Below are 12,963 nucleotides of genomic sequence, written 5' to 3' on the forward strand. Positions count from 1 at the left end.
CTGTGCGGCTTTAGCTGAGGTGGGAATGACCGCTGCCTGTCTGAAAACATCGCAGCCAACTTTATGTAGCACTGGGGGAGAGAAATTGCAGGCTGGGGAGAAACTGGAGTGCTTGGGAGAAAATGAATCTATGAACCAAATTTTCTTCACTGCTTGACATGTATTTGACAGCTTTGTGTGGCTGTCAAATATTTCTTCCGTAGCACCTGCTAATGGTATGTGTAGTAGCTTGTAAATTTTACTTGTGTTCTTTTATACAGGGATTCTTAAAAAATCTGAAGCTTAATTTTTAGTTCTTTCAAATTTATGTGTGAGTAAATCGATATCTTTAATCATCGCTGGATAGAAACCTAAATTTTTTACGCTACAGATAAATGTAGACATTATTTAAATATTTATAAGCCTTAAAAAGTATGGGCTTTTGGTTATACTGTTCTGGTTTTGATCCTACCAGATTTCGGAGTAGGCCAGAGTCCAGCTCGCTTCACAGTTGCTTGCAGTTAGGTCACTTCTCCTAGACCAGTCTTTGCTGAGCTGCCTCTTGAAACAGATGAGGTTTGAGAGTGTATAGTGAGGAAAATAGGTCGTTTTAAAACCAAAATTTCGGCCTAGCTACCTCATCCATGCCCTTAGAGGAGGAAAAGAAACTTATAAAGATAAAATAGGTCCAAATCGTGAAGTGTTTTAGTGTGGAGTGTATTTTTTTCCCTCTTAACCTGATAATGTATTTTACAGAATTCTGTTTCCTTGGAGGCCTCCGCATTCCTAAGGGATTGATTGGCTTTGTCTACAGTACTACATTCAAATTTGACATACACCATCTTCCTTTAGTGACAAACTGAGAGGTGATGCTGTACTAGGAGATCTTTTACCGGTTGCACTGTTTTGATTTGGAGTAAGATGTAGGACTTTGAACTTGAAAAGACTCCAGTGGATTTTCTTTTTTTTTTTAATGTTGATAGACCCTTAGAAAATATTTAACATGTAATTATCACACTTTGCTCAGAGTGAGAGAACTCATCTGTTTTTTCTTTAATGTCACCTGTTCTTTTGACTTATTGATGTAAAATATGATGCCCCTCCAGTCTTCCTAATGCTTCCTCGTTTTTTTTTTTTAAATTTCTTTTTTCCCTTCTTACCAGAGCAGCACTTCTTAAGACTACTATTTGATAGAGGAAGCTTCCTAATGTGGGGTAATTAATATGTGGAGAAAGCTGCAGAAGTGCTGTTAAGTAGTGACTTATTCTGAAAAATCAAGCGGCTCCTTGATCTGATCTGCAAGTTAGAAATTTCCACTTCATAAATATAATTTTACTAAAAATGCAGTAGCTGTGTATCAGAACTTGTAATGCAGTGAAATCAGAATGATTCATAAGTAGGGTTGAGGCACACACATATGTGCTGGAAATGCCAGTTCAGTTTTATCAGTAGCGTTGCTGCTTATTACTATTCTGTCAATGTAGATTAGGCTCCAGATAGCTTAATAAATTCTCATATACATACTCACAGATGTTAGGATCTTGAAACATCTCATGTCTCTAGGATCTTTCTTTCCTGTCTTTTTTGAGTCTCTGCTGCAGACAGTGGTCAGTAGCCCCTGACAGTGGTCAGTTAGGTTTTTTTTTTCCTGTCTGTATTCTGAATGGTAATTGTTTCTCAAAATCTGATTTTGGGATCATAATTCTGCATTATATGCTTTCATCTCTAGTGTACGTAAAACATCAATTAGATTGCTTTCAGTAATGGATCTGTGTTCTGTATCTAAAGAATAGTCACATCTTAAAGCACAGGGCATTTATTGGTACAATCCCTGTGTGTTCAGGATACAGGACACTTTGGAATTTTTATAATCAAGTATTTGATACATTATGTTTAACATTATCAGTGTAGATGTGTGAAGAGAGTGAAGTGTGTTCGGAAAGCCTCCTCTCCTGAAGTATTGCTCTGCTCTTAAGTAGTCTCCAAGTAGTTTTTTCCAGTATGGTTTGGTGCAGTTTCTCTCATTCTGTTCTACAGCTTTTATTCGGTTTTCTGTTTAATTTGCTATCCCTCCTATTCATGCAGCAACTCAGAGAATGGTAAAACACTTCAAAGAAAAAAGGAAAAAGGAACTGTAGAACCACAAATAATTGGAGGACTCCTGAGCATGCCTACTCATCATCTGAAAGTACTTCTTAACTAGTGTTTTTACAAATGCTGGTTAATATTGTACCTTGATGGTAGTTATTAGTCCTCTCTCAAATAAGCTGAAGCTGTGTAGGCTTCTTCACTCAGATGTCAGGGAGCTGGTGACACTGAAGAGAGTTCATAGAGGACAAGGTTATACTTAATTTTGCAGTTGTGTTAGGATTCATTTTTTGAAATGAATAGTAGGCTAAGCTTTTGTTTATGATGAACTGAAGTAATTCAGCTTTTTCTGGTAAGTTTATTTAGGAAGATAGGTAACTCGGAATTTTTCCCCCGAGCAATTTGTTCTCTGTAAACTGAATATGAAAAGTTTAATGGGAGAAAAATTTGGTATGGCTTGCAGTTTGAAAAACAACTCCATAGAGTATTTGCTGTGTAAATAATTGATGGCTTTAATATTTGAGAAAGAGATGTCCCGCTTCTGTTGCATTGGGTGTCAAGTACATTTTGTTGATAATCCACCTCTTTTAGGGCAGGAGACCTTGTGCTTTGTTAAGGAAGTTTGGTGCAATTTCATAGATAAGTTAATCTCAGTAAATTCTTCGTAGTATATTTCTTAATTTTAAGTTGGGTTAGGAAGTGGGTGTAACCATGACAAATAGCCTTTTCTTGGCTATTAGGAAACCTCAGAGTAGCAGTTTAACTTGCTACTCTGTAGGAGAAGGGGGGTCTTTCACCTTGCATAAACAGCTCTCCATACATCAACTAACCTTCAGGGACAAGGTTCATCTCAAAGCTTTGACTTTGTCTTTACCTTGTACTAAGAAAATTCTTGTCAGCTAAGCCATTTAAGTCCTAATGTAGAGTAAGATGTAATTTTTGAAATGGCCATTGACACAATGTTAATGTGCTTTTTTCTCTCCTCTTAAAGATGAGATGTAATGAATTTGGTTAAATAGAGGGTATTCTGAGTTTAAGATAAGTGTGAAGAAGTACCATGTAGTAGGTTTTCTGTCAGTAAGGTCTTTGAAATCATTAGTGCAGCCAAGAAAAGTTCATTTGAAGCTTCAGTGAGTCTGTACGTACAGTCATCTTTGGGGGAAGAAAGGGGGATCTGGCTCTTACGTGACTTTGTTTTCCCTTAATAATATATTCAATGCCTTTCTCTGTTATTTGAATATTACTTACTTTAGACCTGTGCCTGAACTGAAAAATGAAGTAATGTACTTTGCATTGCCTGTGTTGTTGTTTACATTCTCTGATAATCTGTTTCTCTGGAAAAAAGTCCTTTGCAAGAACATATCTTTTTAGTCTGTACATCATTTCAAGGTACTGTGAGCGATCAGTGGATATGTGGCTGCTACTCTGGCAGACACCCCCTCTTGCATTTACTGATGAGCAAATCTGTTAAAAATCTCAAGCAGATGTTGCTGGCAGGAGCTGGCGGAGGGTGTGGTGTGGCTGTGCAGGGAGCCAGCAGGGATGTGGAGCTGATGTCTCGGCCGTGCACAGAGAGGGAGAGAGAGCTCCTGATAATGAAGGTGTTTGTTTAGCCTTGAACTCCCTCTTGTACATCTACAGGTGTGCTGGGAGAGTACCTGCGCTCTTGGGGAGAGGAAGGCAACCCCAGCATGAACTTCTCTGCTGTTTCTCATGTGTGATCTGCATTGCTGCCCAAAGCGGGGGGAAAAAAGGGATTGACTGATGTGTTCCTAAATGGAAAATCTGCAAGTTTTGTGCAAATAATACAGTACTCCTTTTAGCTCAAGTGATTTATTTTGGTATGCTTTGAACTGTTTCCTAATCTACTTTAGCATAAGTACAGGTAGCCTGCCACAAACAGGAATAGATGGTTTAATTAATGGGAAAACATAACTGATGTAGTACTTGAATTCCCTGAGTTACAGCTGCTTGATAAAAATTTACTAATGGGAGAAGCATTGACTTTGGTTTTAAGATTAATTTCTTGAAAGCGTAACCAAATTTAAATTGACTTCTTTCAGAAGAGAGTGAGGGATAGGGTATGACTGTCATGGCATTATTATTATCGTCATCAGACTCTAAGCTGGAAAAACATTTTTAAAAAATAAACTGTTCTGGCTGCATCAAAAGGTTTGCACCACCACTGTGGTTATAGAGAGTGTTATAGGATTCATAAATGCAGCAGCAGCGCGTTAAGATTTGATTTTACTTCACTATTGTTATTTATGAACAATAATTTAGGAAATTAAGCATCAGAATTTACACATAAGCATCATTTCATGTCTGGTTGAATATGAAAAGTTACTTATACACAGGCCAATTTTCTAGGCCTTTTTGGACTTTGCTCTGCCAGGGTCCTCTTCTGGTTACAGTTGTTTGTCATGCCCCACATGCTGCTTCTTAGAGAGTATATATGTAATAGTCTGTGAATGTACTTGCTGAAACTTTCCTGAGATGTTGTAAGTCACAGAAACTGCTCCCTTCTGAAGGCGGAGGTTTATTTTCCCCACCTCTTACCTTGCACTAATTGTAAGTGTCTGATCCCGCAGGAAACTGACTTAATTTGCTGAAATGTTATAAAGGTAGCCCTGGTTTATCTCTGGTTGGGTGAGCATCAGAAGAGATGGATAAGAAAGGGGGGATTTTAAGGTGCTGCAAGAGGGAGAATTGGGAATGAAGAACAGGGAAGAGGAAGCAGGGTTGAGTTCCTTCCATTTTGAAAGCAGCAAGTTTATTTTGGCTACTGTAACATGAAACTGTACTGTGAATGTGATCTGGACTGAGAGTAGTTGTGATCTGTCACAAGGAATTTAGTAAAATAGTAATTGGGGCACAAATGTTGCTTCTTTTTGTGTTCTCAAATCATATGTGAGGTTTGAGCATATCTGTTGTTAGACCAATGATAAAGTAAGATTAATGGACTAAGATATCAATAGCCATGTTATAAGGTTGGCACTGAAAGTCAGAGCTCTCAGAAAATGACTTTTTAAATTCTAACAACAGTAAGGTATCACTCAAAAGCATTTATGTGCTATATATTTGTAAAAGCTAAAAACTATAAACAATAACATACATTTGAGGTAGTTTTTTGTATAGTATTATTTATTAAATTTTCTAATTGCCATATAGAATGTTTGTAAAAAACATCCTTCTTGAACTATCTGAAGTACATAACTATTCAGTATACAATTATATCTACATGAAAAATGACCTGACAGTTGAAGAAAAACAACCAAGGATGTACCTAAGCTTGGCAAACTCTGCAGTGTGTTGTACCTACGTTTTCACAGTTATGGCACAGTTAATCACTGGTGACTTAAATTGATGGTAGAAGGTATCTGAAAGTTACATAAAGAAGAGAAGGGGATTGGAGGTATTTTATTGTAGTGATTACACTAGTAGCAATCTAGGTAGTTAAATTTGCAAGATGCTTCTTGTAAAAGCTGCTGTTTTTTCTCTGCATCAACTCAACAGCCACTAACTCAGGAAAAAAACATAAACAAAAACTACTTGTGCTTTTACATTTTTTTTTAAGCTTGGATTCACTGAAGTCCACTAAGGATTTGTCTCTTAAAAACAGCTTCACATAGAAGACTGCAGTGGTTGGTGTCTCTATACGCCCCAGAGAGAACATGAAGACAAGGCCTGGTTGTAGTGGCAACAGGACTGTAAATCAAGAGGAATCATTTGGAGAAAAAAATACTGAAATAAATGTGCAAATGTAATTTTCAGGGTGCACGTGTATTTTTTCCGAAACTGTAAGCCTGACAGTTTAAATGAGGATGAACACAGCATTAGTTACTCCACTACAGGAATAATTATCCAGACTTCAGATCTTATTTTCTCTTTCTGGCATAGAATTATTTTGACAATAAACTCTGTACTCTATTTTTTAAAGTCTTTCTGTCCTTAAAAAAAGCAGTCAACCAACCTTGCTTCCTTTTCTCTTACCCTTCCCCTCCAAGGAAAATTAGCATTTTGTTTCAATTTAAAGAGTTTTTATTTGGGAGAGAACATGTACTCAGTGATACAAAGGTATGAAGTTTGACAATTCTAAACAGTTGAAAGACATTGTAAAACTGAGTAGAAGGTGTAAGGTGGGAGCACTGCTCATCTGCCGATTTGGTTCCGCTTGAGGAGCAACGTGACTGTAGAATTTGCAGTCTTTGAAAATTTTGTCTTCATCTCACGAGTCTCACTGCTACAGCCAGCATTAACTGTGTTGGAACTTCTCACTGTCACTGTTGTTTTATTGACAGCCATGAGATCTGCCGGTTTAGTTTGTGACAACAGTAGTGTAACTCAACAGATGAAGGTACCAAGGCTGCTGGAGACTTCAGGAATCTTAGGAAATTTGTCTTCAGCAGAACAAAAACCCTCCAAAAAACCCCACATTCAGGAGGGTGTGTTTTTTTGTTTGTTAAAGGGATCAGTTGGAAATATCTCTAGTAATTGAGGGTGATTATACCCATGCAGCTGTAGTTTGCCTGTTCACTAGAAGATACTCCAGAAAGAAACTCTGTGCTCTGTACCAGGTCTTGGTGGTGTTACTTTGTGCAGCTGTGTTTGCCCTCATCTCTAGTTAAACTGGATGCTAATTTTGTCTTATTTTCTATGCACTGTAGATGTCATAGTTGATTAGTTTAAGACAAGTCTGTGTTAAAACAACATTTTAAAAATTTGCTTAGAATCTTACATTATACTTCATAATCTATTGTCCATTAGGTTTCCCTAAACTCACCTTTTTCACCTCTGGGGTAGGTTATCTCTATATATGTAGATAGTTCTGATACAGTAAGATATTTTTTGATTTGGATCTCTGGATTATACTAAAAATTGTAATTTCACTATGTAGTTTTCAATGTGTAATCTGACGTTGACTTAACATAGACAAATGTTTGTGCTGCAGGGTTTTTACCAAAAGCTTGACTGGAAAATGAATACTTGCACATGTGAATGAAGTTGAATGTAGGCCTTACTCTGTTGTCATTTGAAGCCATTGGAATCTGTCACTTCCTTCAATAAGTGTGGTATAATTTTAATCTCTAGTTCATTTTGCAAAATTAATTTTCTTGAATGTGTCTCTCAGTGTTTATTCTTTCGTTTATGGTGTGAAATTCTGTTGTACTCTATGCAGCCTGAAAATGATCAGGGTTGCGTTTTTTTCCCTTTCTAGTAAATATCAAGAGATGTTATTCTAAAGAGGATTTATGGCTTTTAATTTGTTGTATATTTTTTTAATATAAATGAGTTATTGTTGTCTGACCTCTAATGAAGACCTCTTAGGTTGATGGAACTCTCTTTCCTTTGTCTTTGACCACTCTTAATACATTAGTAACAGCAGTTTTTCTTTTCTCATTTTCTGCATTATTTTTTTTTTTTAGTAAGGCATTGTATACACAGTTCGCTGACTTTGACAAAATGTCTCTAGAGCAGTAATTTAAAGGTACTTAATAAAGTGTTCCAATGATACAGATCATCCCATATTCTTGTCATTGTGAGGCAGATTGGGTAGGCAGAAGGTAATCTGACAATTATTGCCCTGCTCCTCATGGGGAGGCTGGGGAATAACAGGCTGTTTGCTGGAGTGGCTGAAGCTTTGTTTCTTTCTCTTATGGTGCAGAATCTGTATCTGGCAAGATTGTTACCTGAAATATGATGGCCGTAGGCAAAATGTGAAGCAGGAGGTACTAAAGCTGCTGCTTCACAAGGTCTTGTAGAGGAACCAAGCACTGGTTACTCTGAGGGGAAGCACCTGGAGTTTCGTGGCTGGGGTACGGACAGATGGGAAAGAGAATCTCTTTTCAGCAGTGCAAAGTGTTGTGATGAGCTGTGCACCTCAGAAGCTGGGCTTTCTTTCGAGTTATTTTGCCTGTACTGTGCATCTGACAAAGCGATTTGGCCGCTTGTTTTTCTGGCGTGGTGCTTGCTCTCTACTCCTTATGCCAGGCCTCATTCCATTCCTATCTAAATCAAAGATAGTGTGTCTTGAGGAGCGTTTTGAAGATGTGTGTTTAGTGGAAGACAGTGTGAGGAGGGGAGTCCGTGGTATTTAAAAGACAGTTTTTAACAAGTTTGAAAAAGTGACATGCAGATGACACTGTGATGTCAGAGTTTTTGTTGAATACTTCAAGGCTTGGAATTGGAGGAGTTGGCAAGTAAAGGACTGGACATGCTAAATGATCTTTCCCTGCTGCTAAAACTAATTCAGCATGAGAATAAGCTCATTGGACTTCATTGCAAAGCAATTAGAATTCAGTTCTTGTTTGTGCTTTGTTTTTAATAAAATCACTTGTACAAAATATACAGTTGCTTTTCTCTAGCCAAGACACAAAGTATTTAATAATGTGACAGTTCTTACTTTTAAAAATATTTTTATAGCATTTGAATGCTCAAATCAAAGGCCATTTTCCAACTTTGCACAAAGTGGTCGTGGCTTCCAAAAGCTTAGAGCAAAGGAAAATGGTGGAGAGATTATGATGTAGGTTCTTGCAGTAGCCTCAGCTGGGACCAGAACCTGTCTCCAGGTTTTAAGCTGGTATGCTGGTAGATTCACAGCCTCCCTGGTGGCTCATAATTAACTCCTGAAGGAGCATTAACAATCTTATCATGATGGGACACAAAAAGGTTTTAAGATTTTCAATGACTGGATTTTTATTTTGATAGCAATTTTTTTTAGTGGAATCACTACAGCAGTGCTCTGACAGTAAAAAATAAGATGTTTTTCCTTCTTTGCCTAAATGTGGTCTTTAAGTTTTACTCATTCTGGTTAAACAAGTGTACAGCTTCGTAGCTACATTTGGTGGCTAACATACGTATGTTGTTCATGTAGTAATGCTGGCTCATGTTATTATCATGTGTGTGTTCTTCAAGTATCCTTGAATTTAGAACCATGGGGTTTTAAATTCCCATTATACACATTTCATTGTCACAAGAGGATGTACTTACTGAAATGATGGATAGTTAAATAGTTTACAACCTCGGTTGTTTTCAGATTCAGAACTCTCGCCCAACTGAGTTGGTTGATGCAGTTGTTTAGCTGTTGTGGTGTTCTGGCTGAAGAAATAGCCTTCTGCTAAATGTTAAACAAAACATTTTTTTGCAGCTGCAAGGAATCTGTACAGTTGAACAGAATCTGTGAACACAAAATGATGATTTGATGCATTTTGCACCAGAGAACAGATTTCTGTCTTGTATTTCCTGAATTTGCGACCCATACTTTTGGAAGTCTGCTGCCATAGAAGGGCATCAGGTTGAGAGTGACTCATTCTCCTGTAGTGTGTTTTTCTTTATTCCACAGAAACACCACTAGTCATTTAGGCAACTTGTAGCTGTACATTACTACCAAATCCTCTAGATAATGTGCTAAAGAACATGTAGGTGTGCTGTAACTGCTCTGTGGTAGTCCTGTCAGTATCATGCCATTTGTGGTTTCTTTCTGTTCATATTCAGACTTTTCATTACAGCTTTCTTTCAAAAAAGGGGCTGTGCTGTTCCATAGCTTGTGGTGTTTGCTTATTTAAAAGACGTAATTGACTTTGTATTCCTCTTGAGCTGGGCTATGGCTGTGCTTTGCACTGTGGTGTGGGGTTACAGTTTGGGGTTTTTCTCTATTCAGAAGGGGATGTTTTCAGTGTCACTTAAATGATAAATCTGAAGAAAGGGTGTAAGTAGATTTTGAACTAAAGAAACCAGTCAGCTATCTTAAAAACTCATTGCTAATCAGAGGCATCTAGTGCTGCACTTCACAAATCCTACTAGTGGCTGTCCCTCGTCTTGCTGTTCCTGCTAGAGAAACAGAGTTCTTCCATCTGGGTATTTGAATACCCATGAATGCTTTTAGTGAATGTCTAATGTCTCAGACACTTTCCTCACTCTGTGGCATAACTTTTTTTCTGTGCCACTGATCTTACAGGGATTCTATAGCAAAGCACAAGCTCCTAGCATTTCAGTGGCAAAACCCCTCCTTTTGTTGCCATGCCTTCAAGTCAAATGCGTAGAAATCACCTTCTGAAAGCAGTAAGTCCTCAATATCAATCACAGGATGGCTGAGGTTGGAAGGGAACTCTGGGTATGGTCAGGTCCAACTCCTGTTCTCAGGCAGGGCCATCTATAGCTCAGAACTATATTTAGATGGCTTTTGAATAACTCTCAAGGATGGAGAATCCACAACCTCCCTGGGCAACCTGTGCCGGTGCTGGGTCACCCTCACAGCAGAAGAAGTGTTTCTTGATATTCGGACAGGACTTGCTGTGTTTCAATGTGTGTTCACTGCCTCTGGTCCTTTCACTGGGTGCCACTGCAAAGAGCCTGGTCTGTCCCCTTTACTACCCTTGTATTAGGTGTTCATATGTGTTGATAAGATCCCCCCAGAACCTTCTCTTCCCTAGGGTGAAGTCTCTGCTCTTTTAGCCTTTCTTCATCTGAGAGGTGCTCTAGTGCACTAGTCCTCTTTGTGTCCCTTTGCTGGGCTCTGTGCAGTATGTTCACGTCTCTTGTGCTGGGGAGTCCAGAACTCCAGATGTGGCCTCACGAGTGCTGAATAAAGGGAAGGCTCTCCTCCTTCGGCATACTGGCAATACTTTGTCTATTGCAGCCAGAATGCAAGCCACGTTGGCTCATGTTTAACCTGCTGTCCACCAGGACTCCCAGGTCCTTTTCTGCCAAGCTGCTTTCCAGCTGGGCAGTCCCCAGCATGTACTGGTGCATGAGGTTATTCCTCCCCAGGTGCAAAGCTTTGCACCTTCCCTTGCTGAAGGTCATGAGGTTGCTGTGCTCTGGATGGCAGTGTGACTCCTTACAGTCTGGTGTCATCAGCAAACTTGCCAAGGATACACACTGCCCCATCATCCACATCATTAATGAGGATGCTGAGCAGGAGTGGACCCAGCAGTGACCCCTGGGATACACTACTAGTCACTGGCCTCCAACCAGACTTTGTGCCACTGACCACCACCCTCTGGGCCCAGCTGTTCAGACAGTTTTTGGTTCATCCCACTGTTTGCTCATTCAGCCTGAACATCAACAGCTCCTCTGTGGGGACCTTATGGGAGACTGTCAAAAGCCTTGCTAAAGGTTCTAGGTAGACCATATTCACTGCTCTCCCCTTTTTCTTCTATAGTGATGTGGAATCTGCCTTGTTTTCTTAAAACTAGAACTAAAATACATGCTTACACTCTATAAAGGTGAAGAAGATGGTTAAGTCATTTTACCTCCCTCTGTAGTGTGTATTTAACTCTGAATATTAGATATTGGTGGGTATCTGCTGTTAACCTTCTAATGTCTTTGCTTCTATCCAGTCTTTGCTAATTTTTCTTGTCCTGCTTTAACCCTCTTGTGGGCTAATTTATACCTAACTTATGTCGTTGTCTACATCAGTGTTGTTATATTATTAAATACTGATGGTCTACTCTAAGGGAATTTTCGTTCTGCAATTACTGTATTATCTGAAGACTTTTCAGTGATATTGCAGAAAGCTGTTTTTAAGAGATTAATTTGTTTGATCTTTGCTATATTAGCTTTCTGCTGCAGCTTACTGATCCAGCACAGTGTGTTACCATTGTTCCAGAGAGGATTATTAAATCATCAGAACTGCATTTATCAACCGAACTAATAGTCCTGCAAAATAGGAAATAAAGTTTGGGAGCCATATTCTGTCAACCTGTGGTGGTTGATAACCATGAAATACTAGAGATGTTCAAGCTGTTCAAGTCAAGCCTATCTTGTTTTCTTCCTCTTTGTGGCAGAGACCACAGTGCTTGGTGACAGCAAAAGTGTTAGAACAGGGCACACATACAGTGATGCTTTTCTAGCTTCTATGGATTTGCAGCTCAGGGATTTCCTGAGCTGTACGTGTTGGTTTAGTATGTAATAACCAAATAGTCCTAATTTATATTTCTTGAAAGGTGGAGAAGCACACAGGGTAGCCCTGATTACTGAGTGGAGCACTGAGTTTCTTTGTCATCTAGTTTGTTTCAGTGATCTGAGTATTATAGTCTAAACATGTTGTTCCACTCCCCTGCTGAGTAGTACTGGTTACCTTGGAACCTGTCATTTTGTACTTGCCCTGGGAATGTCTTTTTTTTTTTTTTCTTATGTGCATTACTTTGTTTTGTACAGATAATCTTATTGCTTGCTTTTGAAGGTACTTCAGCATATGGGTGTTTATGGACTCCCCCCCTTAGTACCCAGAATGACTTAAAGCACACTCTAAATCTTCATTAATTCCAGTAGGAGAAAGGTGTAATGTGGAAGGCTGCCTCTTTGGAGGCTGCTCTCTAATGTTTGGCATGGCAATCGAGGACAGGATGCTTTTGTATGCTGTATTGTGTCATGGAAGGTAGCTGGATGTGACTTTACATCAATGTCAGTGTCTAGTGTCCAGGACATGCTGGCATTAGGAAACAAAGGCAACATATTTGCCTAAGCTTTTCATTGGTGTTCATTTTCTGCATTTCTGAGACTCTGTTTTCGTGACACTGATAGACAGGCACAGGAGCTCATTTCCATGTGATTCAAGACAGGCAGGTGTGAGAGGGCTTTGATCTGGAGGCTATGTAACTGCTGGGCCAAAACCTGCAAACTGGCCACGAAGGTGCCTCCTTGGGTCTGGCTCACTGTGCTCAGAGCACTTCAGGGGCTCAGCTGAGGGATGGAGATGGTGATAAGTGGTGACAGGTATGTTACTCAGTACTGTTTTCCAGTGCTTGAATTGATTTTTCATATGTATGTCCCCTCGGATATCTGCTTATTATTATTATTATTGTTAACCTTCCCTTGGAAAAGCAGTGGAGGACTTGTGTCCTTCTGTCTGCTCTGGTGTGAGTGTCTCGTTTGTTGCCTTACAGACTTCAT

General features: G+C 39.2%; 1 protein-coding gene across 13 annotated transcripts in view; it reads left to right on the forward strand.

Annotated features, from left to right (window-relative positions):
- UBR5 (ubiquitin protein ligase E3 component n-recognin 5) overlaps positions 1–12,963 on the forward strand; it is an 85,634-nt gene that overhangs the window by 712 nt on the left and 71,959 nt on the right. The window lies entirely within an intron of this gene.

Source organism: Chiroxiphia lanceolata, chromosome 1 (assembly GCF_009829145.1).
Source record: "Chiroxiphia lanceolata isolate bChiLan1 chromosome 1, bChiLan1.pri, whole genome shotgun sequence".
Taxonomy (NCBI): Eukaryota; Metazoa; Chordata; class Aves; order Passeriformes; family Pipridae; genus Chiroxiphia; species Chiroxiphia lanceolata.